Consider the following 14368-nt stretch of genomic DNA (forward strand, 5'->3'; position numbering starts at 1 on the left):
TGGACACTCCTTATTGGTTCTTATAGTGATATTACATTTTTATTGCAAAATTATGAGTATATAGATGGTTAAATCTCAATACAGAATATAGTTAGAGTACACATTAAATGTAAGCATATTTTAGTTACATCCCTTATTGTTTAAAGATCATTTATAGGAATTATATTACAACCAAAATTGATAATCTTTCTCTATCAACAAACATGTTAGACTATAATAATAATTTACCTAAATGAGCTAAATTACATAATTCTTAGACTACTTCAAATCATTGGGAGGGGAGGTTCACACATGAGAGGTTGTTGGGAGGGGAGGTTCGCATAAAGAGAGAGGGGAGAGAGGTTGGGAGGGGAGGTTCACATAAAGAGAGGAGAGAGAGGTTGGGTGGGGAGGTTCACATTAAGCGAGAGAGGAGGAGAGAGCAAAGAGAGATGGTAATAATTTAGCTAAATTAGTTAAGTTACATGATTCTTAGATCTTTTTGGGTCACTAAAAGTCGTTGGTAGACGAGATTTCCATTATGAGATGGGATGGAGGTTAAGAGAGATGTTTCCAAAGAGAGGGGAGGGAGGGTGAAAAAAGAAAGTAAAGATGGCCAAAGGGTCATTTCCCTCCAAGCCTTAGGTCACTATTTATAGGAGAAGGAGATGCTTATTTATATTTACTTCCTCCATGAGGCTGAGGTGTTAATAAGTCCTCAAACTTTGCAATTAGAATATTAGATGTTTAATATTATTATAATCTAAACCTATTATTTACATTATATTAGATACACAATCTATGCTAGTATAGAAGTATAATGGTTAGTTGGGGAGACCGTGAATGGCCAACAAGTTAATGTACCTCTGCCGATAAGGAACTATAACCACCAATGGGGAGTCGAGGACACTGTGAATGTCCAACATTTACAAGTTGACATATTGGTCTTACTTGTATCGTATCAGTCATATTTGTATCTTATTTGTATCGAATAGACAATGGAACAAAGTATCTAGAGTTACATGTTCAGCAATCAGACACTACGCTAGATGAACAACTTGGTCCTAGTGAGACACATGGTGAATTGTAGATCCAAATGATCTTTTTTGTTGATCTTATGTCAATATGTAACTAGTCATGCAACCACAAAGATAATGATAGTTTAAAACTAAAGAATAGATATTCAAAGTCTACAAATGAAATACTATAAACTAGAATAAGTTAATAAACAATGTTTGCTTTAATTTCATATCTTTACATGTAGCATTCAAAAATACATTTTAAGCTTTACTAGAACTCTATCCTAGTAGTGCTTTTTTTATCAATAAAAATTGAATCAAACTACACGCTTGATCATCCATGGGCTAGCTCATTAGTTTTGGCACTATTTATCTTAGCTAGTGCTTTATATGGATAAAAAAATATTTGGTATTTTTCTTAGTATGGTATTATTTACTATCTATTAGCATATAGCACCATAATCTAATAAAAATTAAAACTTATGATATTTTTTGTATAATGATGTTTAGTTGAGTTGTTAACATGTTATTTTAGACAAAAGTTGCAAATTATCCTTCAAATTCATATTGTGAGTACCTACTCTTGATATTTGCAGTTAAAACATTATTATTTTTTCCTATAGGTAAAAGTCCTTATTTGGTTTTGGTAATTGAGTGACAAACATTAGCAGACTAATTCTTTTCATGTGAGATTAATAGGAAACTTAGTCCACAAACTAGTTGAGCTAGACATGAAGGCCATGGACGATAATGGCATGGACATGTGATGAAAGGTTCAACTAGTGAAGAGTTGAAGATCAAAGTAATAATCAAAGTGGAGAAATGAAGATATTGAGAATATGCAGGACAAGTAGTCTTGTATGGCAGGATCATGCAAGGGTGAAGGGCATGCAAAAAACTTAGGCACAATTGAAGTGCGAGTAGGAACTTGGACTGATGGACCAGGGCAACGATTGAGAGCACGTAAGGCTTGGGTCGATGGACTATAAAGGCCATATAAAGTTATGAGTGATTTGTATCACTGGTGAAGAACACACAAGAATTTGATGTCACAAAAGGATATCAAATAGCTTGATAAAGTGAAAGAGAAAGGATCATCAGTTATTGACAATGGTCAAGTGAATGTTCAATGTTGAGCTTCATATGTTGATGAATGTTGGGTATCAGTCAAAGAAAAAAAAATAGCGGGCTGTAGCGGTGCTATAGCTGCTGGTCAGGCTTGCCGCTAAGCTATTTGTAGTTTTTTCACTATCACAACTTTCACCGCTATTACGCGCTATAGTGCCGCTAAGTTGCATTTGTTACAACAAATTTTACTGCTATTACGCGCTATAGCATCGCTATGATAAATCTTCTCAGTTTGACTCTTAAAACTCCATCTTAGACTAGATTATCATTTATTATTTGCAACTAAATTAGTATTTTGGACAATGAAGCTTTTATTAATCATGTTGTAATGTCATATTGGTATTTTGTAATGTTACCTAGACTTATAAAAACGTATTTTTATTCATCAAATTCATATTTACCATGTCTTTTCCATCTCATGTTTTTTATATATATTTTTTATAAAAACGCTATCTGTCATAACGCCTCTATAGCTGCATAGCTCCTAAAAAAAGTTGCCGCTATTTTCAAATAGCCTGCTATTTTGAACTTTGGTATCAATATGGAGAGAATGATATGGGAGTGATTGCTTGCGAGAATCAACTCTGAGTTAAAGCAGAATTACACAAGGCAAAGGTATAAAATATAGGGCATTTCTTTTCGTGGGCCTAAGGTGTTTATAGAAGTGCAATGGTCAGGTTTAGATAAGCATACTATTAAGAGTGGAATATGTGTTTTGCATATGAGTTATCTAGTGCCACATAAGCTATCTAACTTTGCTTATGCATTCAGATGGAGTGGAATGGAAACTTTTCATTATGTTTTGAAAATGCTAACTCGGTGCTAAAGTTGTTGCTCTATCTCATGGGACACTTGAGGAGTTAGCACATATGAAAAAGGTTTCAGTCAAGAGCTTGTGGAGTACTTTTATACTCACCATACCTCTCTAGTGGTCAACGAAGATGTGCCATCGGAGCTTAGGTGGACCCTTATGGGTCGGTCTGATCCTCACACTATAGTTTGGTCTGATCGTCACTAGAGGCATTAGATCTGTTCGGTGGTCACCGGTGAGTTTAGTAGTGGTAACCTATATATATGCATTTGATGGCCACTAGAGGGAAGGGCACTAGAGTTTAGTTGTTACCCGTGGTGATGTTCTATATGCTAGGAGGCAGTACGTGGGAGTTTTCAAACAGATGGGTGTCATCAAAGTGTAGAGTAGCTAAAATAGTTTCAGCTGACTAAAATTTAGAGTCTGTTTAGTTCCTCTTGCTAAATTTTAGTCAGCTAAACTTTAGTCATTTTAGTAGCTAAACTTCTAAATACACTAACTATAAAAAAAACAAAATAGTTTAGTCCCTAGTCACCTAAGAGTAGCTAAAATAGTTTTAATTGACTAAAATTTAGTAAGAAAAACCAAACAGGCTCTAAAGGTGAGGTTTAAAACCTTCTATATAAGGTTCCCGAGGGCAATAGGAAGCTTGGTGGTGAGCTTGCATGGCCATAGAAGTTTATTGACAAATCTTCCGCAAAGAGTTGGGGAGCACCGGAATTCTCTGGTTGCACACAGGAGTTATCATCACCGGAGCTTAGAACTCGGCTCAATGGCTATATCTGATAGCTGTCACTGAGAGAGCTCTAGTAGTGTCGGGCCTCTTTTATGAACAAGAGGTCCCTAATTTAATTTGTGATACACACACACATTGGCCGCATCATACTAATCATTAGGTGTTACATTATATTATAAAAATAGATTGGAGTATGGCCATTCGCAAAAAGGCCAATGGTCAATGTAAGTGAGTTGGCTATGGTTCACTGCATATTTAGTCGGTTGCACTTACAAGGAGGTGGAAATTGTATAAACCATGGGTACTACAACCATTTGCTATCTATTCATTGATAGTTGGTACTATCGAGAATCAATTGCCCGGTCAACCATCAAGTCTACTGCCTGATTAGTCAATGTCTAACCCGAGGATGCTTTGTATGGTCAATATTTGATACAAGCAAGTGCTACTAGTTCCAAACAGCCTAGTACTATCGGAATTAATTAGTCCCGGCAATGTTTATACGAGAACCGGGTCTAAGTTAAAAGCTATGTCTATACGAGAATCAAGACATAAACAGATGTGATTGATAGAGAATGAAGAGAGAATTTATGTGATTAGATAAAAATTATTCGGTAGAAACTATCCGTTGAGACCATGTTTCTAAGTGTTTGTAGAAATTAATAGATATATAAACTATATACAGTTTCTAGCATTTAAACTGCCATAAGAGGCAATGGTAGTCCCTATTATATTTTCATTGTTGGATCTCAAACCAGAGGTGTCGCGGGATACCAACAGTGGTGGACTTAGGAAATTTGGCCAGACCAAGCAAGGAACAAAGTGTAATAATAACAAGTGCTTAGAAACATAGATCATATAGTACAAGTAAAATATGACAGTGGCGTTAGTTCTAACTAGAATCATGTTGTAACACAAATTCGAATCATCATATGAATATGGAGACCAAAACTTAACAAAAAAAAAGATCACATATGCTAGTTTCCCTGAATCAAATTTGTGAATTACTCCAAGATTTAAGCAACCACTGGACCAATTAACCAAATCACCAGCTATCAAATCATGCCCAAATTTAACTGGTTTGCTACATTGCTGTCTCTGACTGCTTGTTGACATTGGTGCTATGACATACCCAGTGGCGGCCGACGCTCCGGGACAGGTTGCGACTTGGTGTAGTGGTGCAACGCTGCCCTCTTAGGACACTCACAATGCATACTCTATCATAGAGTCTAAAGTTATTTATTACCTCGAACAATGTGGACTTGGAGTCTAAATAAGACTTGGAGTCTTATTTTTTCTACCTCTTTCTTCAATAAATATACTGCCACATTAGCAAAGTACTATAAATAATATGTAATTAAGTGTCTTGGACTTAGCTCATGAAAAATTGATATTACAGTATTTGTAACTACAGTTAATGTTTAATCATGAATTAATTAGACTTAAAAGATGTATCTCATAAAATATATATAAACTGTATAATTAATTAATTTTTATTTATATTTAATATTTTTATATATATGTCTAAATATTTAATGGGGCCTGATGATGCAAACTAGGCTGAGGGTCCCTTTGTTTCCTGCATTGACGCTCAAAAAAAAGAATATATTGGGCCAGGATCGTCAGGCCCTGTGTCTGCCCGTGGATTGGTTTGGCGGTTTGAGATCGCTACCAGCGACAGCACCTGTCTCATTGCCGGTTTGGGGTACCAACAAGTAGCAACGACACCTATTTCATTACTGGTTTGTGGCACCAACCCCTAGCAACAGCACCTGTCTTAGGCCTTATTTAGTTGGCAAAATCTTTTATTTTGGTTATTATAGTAGTTTCGTTTGTATTATAATTATTATTCAATTATGAACTAACTAGCTTAAAAAATTTATCTCGTAAATTATAGCTAAACTATGCTGTTATTTTTTATCTATATTTAATGCTCCATGTATATACTGTAAGATTTGATGTAAAAGAAAATCTTTTAAAAAAATAAAACTAAACAAGGCCTTATATTGTCGGTTCAAGGCGCCAACTAGCAGTGACTGCACCTTGTCACACTATGTGTTTTCTATTAAAATGACTTGTCAGCTAAGTAAAAGATGATGACATAGAAAAACTTAACTAACGAGGAAAGAGAGAAAAATAGAGAAAATCATTTTTCTTCCATTTATGATTTTGGCGTTGGAAGAAAACACTACCGGCGTTCTTTGTCTAGTGTCGCACACTTTGTCTAGTATAATTTATGGAGCACTCGGCAAAGGAGTATTTTGTCGAGTGTCGCCCTCGGCAAACGCATGCACACGGTGACGGCTACTTTTGTTTGCCGAGTGTCAAACGAGCATTCGGCAAAGGCTTTATTGAGTGCCTGAAAAACGACACTTCGGCAAAGCCTGCTTTGCCGTTATTTATTTATTTATTTATTTTTGCTGTCTTCGCTTTGTCGAGTGTGGCACTCGATAAACGGTTTGCCGAGTGTTTTTTTTCCGTGTGCCGAGTGCCCAGACACTAGGCAAAGCGTGCAATTCCAGTAGTGAAACCAGCCATTTCTATGTACTGCGTGCGCTCACCCGCGCCACCGCGCTCACTTGTTGGCTGCGCTCGCCTGCGACCGCCATGCTCGCTCGTGCTGCCATGGTTGTCCTTGTCCACGCTTCTGCGCTCCCTTGCGATGGCCATATGCACTACAAGAAATTCCCTTATACGTGACGGTTTGATTGTGATCTTCTAACAAATCATCACAGAATGTAGTCATCCATGACGGTCCAAATCCCAGGTGATGATGCATTACGATTGGTTGAATTAATGTCCGGATCATTTTACGGATCAATTTAGTCATCTAAGAGCATCTCCAACAGTTTGGCAAAAACTGTTTGACAAATCTTTACTTTTGGCAAGTTGATAAAAAGAATGGCAAGTCAAACCCTCTTGTGTGCTAATAGAAAGTTTCTTGTATACCGGTGGAAAGGAAAGTTTCCTGTGCGCTAGTAGAAAGTTTTCTATAGACCGGTGGAAAACCTCTTGTACGCTAATAGAAAGTTTCTTGTATACCGATGGAAAGTTTCTTGTTTACCATTGGAAAGTTGGGATTCGAACCGTGGCCGTTTGCACCGTTCCCAACTGCACAAAGCTAACGTCATCAATTATAATATGCATAATGTTGACTTGTTTTTTCTTTTGTTCCCATCTAAGGCCCAGCCCAGCCCAATGACACAACCCTAACCTAACTCCCTCCACTCTCCAGTCCCTTCCGCGCTCAGCCTGGCGGCGCCCGCGCCCCTATCCCTTCTCACCCCCGTCTGCTATCTCTCTCCGCCTCTCTCCCGAGGAGGCGATGCAGGCCGCCAGCCATGGCGGCGCGGGACGAACGCCCCTCCCCCGATGCGGCGGTGTGGAGCCAGTGCGGCGGCGCTGGGGCGAGCACGCCCCCTAGCAGCGGCGCAGGGCGAGCGCCTCCCCTTTCCCGGTGCGGTGGCGCGGCGGCGCCCCACAGGCGAGTGCGCCCTGGCCCCAGGTGCGGCCTCTCTCCCTTCCTTCTCCTCTCCTTACTTCACCGGCTCCAGAGTCGAGCGCAGCGCTGGCGTGCTCCGTAGCGGTGGCTGTCGCCGGCGACGGAACGGCGCGACCGAACCCTAGGTGCGCCAACCCCTTCTCTTCTCTGCTTGTTGTCCAAACCCTAGGATGCCACGACTAACTTAGCTTCATAACATTGAAATGATTTCAAGTATGTTATGGCTGTCAGATTTGTCGTAGTGTGGTTAATCACCAGTGAACTTTGTGTTGCCTTGACATGTAACACACTGTTTTAAAATCTGCTTTGTAAATTTACTGCTTAGGTTACCGTAACTGTACCTATGTGAAGACAACCTCACAACCTGATTCAACCTTGTAGGAAACTATGTATCCTCTACTGTCATATGATACAGGGTCTTCTCACCTATTACTCTTCATTCTATGCTACATGGCTTAGTTCCCATAAAGCTTGCTGATTTGATTGACATTATACAATTCTAGGTGGAATAGTAATTTACATTTAGTTATTATATTAGATGCTAAATAATTATTCAGACGTCGCTTTCTAGCTGAAAAATAGTAAGCTGTCAGATTTGTAGTAGTGTGGTTAATCACCAGTGAGCTTTGTGTATGGATTTAGATTATGCAAGCAAGTTCAGTTACCTGATCGCAATTCACAATTTGACTATTTTTATTCTAAAATTGTTCCAGAGGTGTTGTACGTAAATTTATCACTAAATTTATGACTGGTGGATTAAATGCAGAATTCAGATGCTGCATAGCTTGCAGAGACCCTTATACAGAATAACTGTAAGACCAAGGTATAACTATTATTAGTCTAAACTGTTTTTAAATGATCATATTCTTCAAGCACACCAAAAATCTCTAAGAATGCAAAACCCATTAAACAGGTCGTTGGTGTGCCAGTTTCATTGAATGGTGACCTCAAGAACCAGTTCGTTGAAACAACAGTTGGATTTGATACAGTGTGCAAGGTAAAACACATAGTCTAGTAGACATTTTGCATAATGTGTCGATCATACCACTGTCGATCTGTCACTAATGTCATTTTGTGTGGTAACTACTTTACAGGTTAATTCACAGCTTGTAAGCAATGTTTGCCTCGATGCAATCTCAGCTGGAAAGGTTAATTCCGCTCATATTTGTACCTCTTCAACATGGTTAGCTATTGCTCTCATTTTTGTTGAAATTAGTTGTCACTTCTTTATAATTGAACAATGTCCATGCACGATGTATGAAAATTACAGAGAAATTAGATGTAAAGTTGTAGACAAATTACTTGTGAAAATTAGCTGATGGCCTTTCTGTTTGGTTCTTCATTACAACAGTAAACACTAGGAAAGAACGTGCAATAGGTACACATCTAAAAGTTCTTTTAGGTTGTGCAATGTATTTGCAGCTTTTTACCTATGGCACCTTTTCATATAACTTTGTTTAGACTGCTTTAGTGATAAATGGAACCTTTGGTTTTCAGGTGAGAATGAGCTTAGATGCAGAGTGGTGTAGCAAGAGGATCAAAATGCTCATGGTGGCTATTTTCGAAAGATTTTGTTATGCAAGCAAATCATATGAGTTGTGTTGTGCAAGCTACCCTCTTAGTTTTGTAGGTACTTGCGTGTAGCTTGCTTATTGCCTATGTATCTCCTATGAAAAATTGTACAAGTACAAATGTTGATGGTTTCAATGAAAAGATGAGCAATATTTTTGTCAATTGTGAGAGTTCTTCCAATTTATGTCTGTTTAATGAGTGTGTTATAAAACCATGACGATTCAGTTCATCACCATAGTCTCTTCCTATAGTTGCCATCTGGTTCGTCCATGACGATCCAAAAAACCAACCCGTGACGTTCTATTTTGGTCCAAACAATGTATAACGAGGAATAGATGACGTTCCTATGGACCGTCATAGATAGTTAACCGTGACGGATTTTTGCTTGTCCATGACAGAATCAAACCGTCATGTATAAAGGAATTTCTTGTAGCGATGGTTGTCCGTGCTGCCGAGTTCGTCTATGCCGCCGCACTCCCTTGCTAGACACACTCGCCCGTGATGCCGGCCGCATTCATCCGCGCCGCCAAAGCATGCTCCCTTTGACAGACGCGCTAGACCATGACAGCCATGCTCGCCCGCGCCGCTGCACTACTCCATGCCGTCCGCACTCGGCCATAGCTCCAGAGATGCCTCCAGTGTGCCCTTGGCCGCGCTGCTGCAGTCGTGTGCTCGTGCACCGGCCGGCCAGCCACCGCCCACACACGCCCACTGCGGATCGAGTTCATAGAGAGAACGAGAGGAGGGAGAGAGCATCGGAATCCTGTGCTTGGGTTGGCAGAGAGCAAAGGAAGAGATAGAGAAAAAAAATGCCAAGACACTTGTGTGAGGGATAGTTTCTGTAGATGATTTTTTTGCTAATGTGGCCACCATCAAAACCATGCATAGATTCAACCATTAGGATTGCCAAGTCTGGTGCTTTAAATTTATTGAGAATCCTATCCATATATTTTTCCTTTAGCCTTTCATATAACTAATTCATCCTATCTATATATACAACTTTACTCACGGTTTTCATTGTTTGGACTTGATGAATGATCTATCGGTGCCCTTTATTTGATTTGCATTCTCACAACCTAAGTACACACTAAGGCCACGTTCAGTTGGCACGGAATCGACCGCCGGAATCGATCCAGCCAGGAACATTATTCTATTTTAGGCCCTGTTCGTTTCTTACGGAACGGAGCCCTAAAATGATTCCAACCAGAAATGCTGTGCAAATTTATGCTATTTTTGCTCATCAGGAATAATTCCATCGCAAAGAAGGGCTAAACGAACGAGCCCTTATATAGAAAACCATCGGCAGGAAGCATTCTGTCCGAAATTTAGCCTCAACGAACAGACTCTAAGGAAGTGTTCGGTTAAGGGCAGGATCACGAGAACAAAGTACTTTGTATATTCTTCTAAATTGTTGTTTCTAAGCGTCCCTTTAAAGAACTCTAAGGTACAAGCTCATCCCCTCACGACATCGCTGTCTTCCGTTAGTGTGCTTCCTCTTTCCCCATAGACGCATAGAGCATGGACCATCACGTCCAAAAAAAAACTAGAATGAATCTATCTCATCGCTCCTACAAAAAAACAAACTCACATGGATACATTCATGTACAAGTCCGAAAAATGCTTCTTCACCTTGGTTCTGCATGCATTTCATTGTGTATAGTGAGCCAAAGGGTGGAAGATCAGGCATATGTTGTGGGGTCATATATACGAGGCATCTTCATAGTGAGCCAAGATATGCTTTGAAATTGTTTGCATGCTTTAGAGCGTCTCTTAACAATATGACCTAAACTTTAATGTAAACTTATAAGGTCCCTTTGAAATACATGAATTGTACAAGATTTTCACAGAAAAAAAACATAGAAAAGAAAAAAAATCCTATTTTCCAAAGGAGCCTAAGAGAAAGACCGAAGTAAACAACCTTAAACATCGTGCTGTGAGAGATAAATGATTTTTTTCTGAAATGTGTGGGGATAACTATTTCTTGAGTCCATGTTAGCCTTGTTATCAAATATGTCAGTCATTCAACAGTATTTTTTTCTCTCACAAAAAAAATCAGCGAACAGTGATTGCAACCATAGCTTTTCAGCTATTTAGTGATTAATTAAAAAAAGTTGTATCCAGCTATAAGCTAAAATACTACTCCCTCCATCCTAAATCATAAGATGTTTGACTTTTCCTTTTACACTAAGTTTGACTACATTTGTCTAATTTAAAAAAAAGTTGTGCAAACGTGTAGTCAGATTTAAGTCATTCTAGAAGAATTTTTATTAATAACTAAACCAGAGTAAAAGAAGTGATATTTTATATAAATTTTTGAATAAAACAAATAGTCAAACTTAATGTTAAAAGAGTCAAATATCTTTATCATTTGGTATGGATTGAGTAGATCATTAAATACGGCCTTAGGGTCATGTATACCTGACGAGGGGACTCCGAGAGACAGGGGCGGATCTAAAGGGGGGGCTGCCGGGGCTATAGCCCCCCCTACCCTGTCCGAGCCAGTGGAGCCCCCCCTTAGCCCCCCATACAAGTTTGAGCCATTTTCTATAGGGAAGGAGGGGCTGGATGTATTCTCGACGGCGAGGACAGAGGTTGAAGACGAGTGCTGGCGCTAGTCTTGTTCCTGGGCTTTTTTTTCTTGTATTTGAGTCATTGAGTGGCCCAGTATATAAAATAGAGAAGCTGTTCGGAGCCCATTAAGAAGCAGGCCTTTTTTTCATTGTTTTCCTGTCCATCGTGAGGGAGGAGGGGAGGCCAGTCGAGGTCGAGCAGAGCACCTAGGTTTTCCTGCACGCGGGCGCGCGGCGCGGCGTTGCGGCGGCCGGCGGCGACGGCGACAGCTGCGCGGCCAGCAGCACGGCGGACGGGATCCCAGCGACGCGGCGGACGGGATCCCAACGGCAACGGGCAGCGGCAGGCCGGCAGCGGACGGGCGACGCGGCAGCCGGCAGCCCAGCACGCCGTCGGTAGGCGGCAGCGGCCACTGGCCGGACGGCGGACGCCCACGCGAGCAGGGACTGCACGCGCGGCGAGCAGCCGAGCAGGCAAGGCGCTGAGGTGTATTGCAATTTGCAAGACGCCAAGACGCAAGCCGCCGCCGGCAAGCAAGCGACAGCAAGCAACCAAGCACCTAGCGGCAGGTATATACTAATATACATGTTCGTTTTCTTTAGAATTTTCCTTTTAACTTCAACTTTGTAATTTTTAATTGTTTCAAATTCTATTATAAGATTTTATAAATTGCAGATTGTTATGGATTGCTAGAAAAAGTCCAGACTTTCTTGGATGTACAGAGCTTGGAAAGGTTGCTGAAATTATGGTGAAGACCAATATGAAAACATCTTATGGATTGGTTTATCGGCTCATTGAATTAACATTAATTCTTCCAGTGGCAACAGCTACAGTTGAAAGGATATTTTCTGCTATGTCTATTATAAAGACAAATTTACGTAACAGAATGGGTGATGAATGGCTCAATGACCAAATGATATGCTACACTGAGAAGGAGATATTTAGAAACATCAAGAATGACAAAATCATAAAAAGATTTGAAGACATGAAAACACGGCGTATGTTAGTGCCTCGGAACAATTTAGTGGTATGATATGTGTTCTCTTGTACCTCCAAAACTTTGAAGTTGTATACTTGAAATTTGTGTCACTAATTTTTTTCTGTATATAGATTGCTTCTAATGATTCATGAAGAATGCAGCAGTGCAAAAGTGCGGAACGTCGATCTTTGTTGGTTAGTTATGAAAAACTGTATCTTTTATTTTTATACTTATGCGTTTTATAATACGCTTTCGATTATTTATTATAGTTATCATGTAAAAGGTTCAAAACTGCTATAGTTTAGCTTCGTATGGGATATAATTGAGTCCAATTGCTCTAGCTCTCTTTGGCCCAGCCCCCCCTAAATATTATTTCTGGATCCGCCGCTGCCGAGAGACAAGATCAACCTTATCTGCAGCCATGGTACACTACTCTACGATACCTAGAGAGGTACACATCCCACGTGGATCACAATACCCCAGACCGTTGCATATGTCGCTCTGCAGTTTCATTTGGGCATCTCTGTAACTGTGGGCCCGGACCGGCCCAATAACAGGAAGCTGAAGGTACGGAGAATCACAGAATGTGGGCCTTCGACATAGTCGGCCCAATGGACACCACATACAAAGGAAATCGAATGCAAAGCAGTGAAGAACGGCATGATTCATTCAGACGTCTCACACAAAGATTAGGATAACTTTTAAATCTTAGAAAAATATTGAGGGAGTACTTTTAAAGGTTTCAGATTCCTAGTTAATACACTATTTAGTACTTCCCGAGTTCGATCTTTGTATCAGATAAATGTACGCTGGACAAACATATTTAATGATGTATAATGAAACTAACTTTTGTCATTATCTATACCTATCTTTGAGAAAATTTCAGTCTACCAATATCTTTCTGCCTGCCCGTCTTCCGTTGCCCGGAAACCTCCGTCTGTGCCCTGTCCATCTTCCGTTGCCAGGAAACCTCCGTCCGTTTAACGCGGGTAAGAGAGAAAAGGAAAATAGAATGCTTTCTAGGATTCCCAATGCAAAATCTCCTATTACTGTCGCCGGAAGGATCGCTAGCCTTGTGTGTCCCCGGAAGAATGGCTAGCATCTGCCGTCCGCTTGTAGAAAAGAAAAAGAAAATAAAATTTTTTTTCAAGATTCCCAATATAAAATCTCCTATATCCTATTAGTTTAATTCGGCTGAAAATTAATAAATACATAATAATTCATAGAAAAATCTAAAAATTACAAAACAAATTTTGTTCAACTCCACATATGTAGATCCATGTAGTAAACAAAAAATAGATGCAAAATGTATGTCCTATTAATTTGTTTTTCTTTTATTCTTTAATTCGGTTGAAAATTGGTAAATGCGTAAAAAATCATAGAAAAATCTAAAAATTACAAAACAAATTTTGTTCAGCTCCACATATGTAGATCCATATAGTAAATAAAAAATATCACAAATTTTAGTAAATTTTTTGTTGGAGATGCTTGCCTAAGCTTTTTAGTGTAAAATTGAAATTGTAGTTATCTTGCTCTAATTATTATAAAAATTTTATGGTAGCCTATTTAATGTGATGCTTGATTTGTGGTAAAAGTTTTAGCACCATTCCTGCAAATCTCACTGATTTACTAATTTACCTAAATTTATGCTTGCTAAATAGTTTACAATCAATTTAAGTATGTAAAAATATAAAAAAGATGTTTCCACTACCTTTGTATGATGTGTTGTTACGTCATATGGACACTTCATAAGCCTATATGTTCATAATATACATACATTTAACTGATATATCATATTTTATAGGAATCATAATCTAAATAAAAAACTAAAGCTAGCAACAAACTTCTCATGTTTTAATATAATACTAAAGTATATTAAGAGATAATACTAAAGTAAGATAAGATTTGCCTAATTTCTATTTTTATTATTAAATAAATATGTCTCTAAGCTATATATTATTGTAAATATTAACTATCTAATACCATAGATGTCATGGTTATCAATAAAATAAATTATAGAAATTAAATTTTATAAAAAGGATAAATATAAATAGATATGTAACCTTATGTC

At 38.9% G+C, this 14368-nt stretch overlaps 1 long non-coding RNA gene across 3 annotated transcripts; it reads left to right on the top strand.

Annotated features, from left to right (window-relative positions):
• LOC8069754 lies at positions 6950-8909 on the top strand. Of its 3 annotated transcripts, none has more exons than XR_002446971.1 (5): positions 6950-7300; positions 7942-7998; positions 8089-8172; positions 8270-8358; positions 8673-8909. It is a non-coding gene; the product is annotated as an uncharacterized LOC8069754 (long non-coding RNA). The 3 variants fall into 3 exon arrangements; XR_002446973.1 differs by having other exon boundaries at positions 6950-7178; XR_002446972.1 differs by having other exon boundaries at positions 6955-7300; positions 8270-8323.

Source organism: Sorghum bicolor, chromosome 8 (assembly GCF_000003195.3).
Source record: "Sorghum bicolor cultivar BTx623 chromosome 8, Sorghum_bicolor_NCBIv3, whole genome shotgun sequence".
Lineage (NCBI taxonomy): Eukaryota > Viridiplantae > Streptophyta > Magnoliopsida > Poales > Poaceae > Sorghum > Sorghum bicolor.